The sequence below is a fragment of the Egretta garzetta genome, unplaced genomic scaffold, assembly GCF_000687185.1.
Source record: "Egretta garzetta isolate BGI_Z169 unplaced genomic scaffold, ASM68718v1 scaffold862, whole genome shotgun sequence".
NCBI classification, from domain to species: Eukaryota; Metazoa; Chordata; class Aves; order Pelecaniformes; family Ardeidae; genus Egretta; species Egretta garzetta.
Genome location: NW_009258965.1, coordinates 62,444 through 63,268, shown reverse-complemented (window position 1 = coordinate 63,268; position 825 = coordinate 62,444).

The following is an 825-nucleotide window of genomic DNA, read 5'->3' as shown; positions in this document are numbered from 1 at the left end:
GCTGCCGACTCAGCCTTCCGTCACTTTTTCTAAGCCTTGAGGCGCCAGTGCTCCTGAGGGCAGGAGCGCACGCCAGGCGCTCTTGGCAGAGCCCGGGCGCGCGGCCGGTGGTGACCGCGTTGGATTTATTAGGAAGAAAGACTTTAGCCTCCGAAAGCTGTACCTGTTTTGTACGAAAAACAAAGAAAAACACAAAAAAAAAAAAAAAACCAACCCCCAAACCCAAAAAAAAAAAAAAAAAAAGAAGCGACTGTTTCAAGGTCTATTTTAACAACGAAATGCTATTTTGTTATCGGATCTAATCAAGTCTTTTTTTACTTGACGGCTTGGGTGGCCGCGGTGCGCTGTACCAAGCGGCTCCCGGTGAGCAAACGGCTGGAGAGCAAACGCTTTTGTCGCCCGAAGCCTGACGCCGCACTAACCCGTTGCTCGTTTTGGAGCGGAGCCGGGAGCTGTAACGCTGTGACTCTCCTGAAGCTAACAGAGGCCAGACCCCCAGGAGCGGAGGTGACGCTGAACAAGCCACCGGACGACCATTAGCTCGATCTGTTCGTAAGCAAAAACCAATAAAACCAACGCATCGCCCTTGCGACACAGGCACCGGGCCCGGTGGCGGGCGCCTACTCACCCAGGGAGCAATAAAAGCCCGGGCTGTGACGCTCGGGGTGAGCGGGTGGACGTTCCTAGCAGAACGGGGACACCAGGCGAGCAAGTTCTATTTCATCTCAGGGAGAGATTTTCCGTCAGCTGGGGCCATAACTGCAGTTTTAAAAAGCCTGATGTCCGTGTTCTCGTCTCCGAGCATCCCACCGTCCACCACCGCTC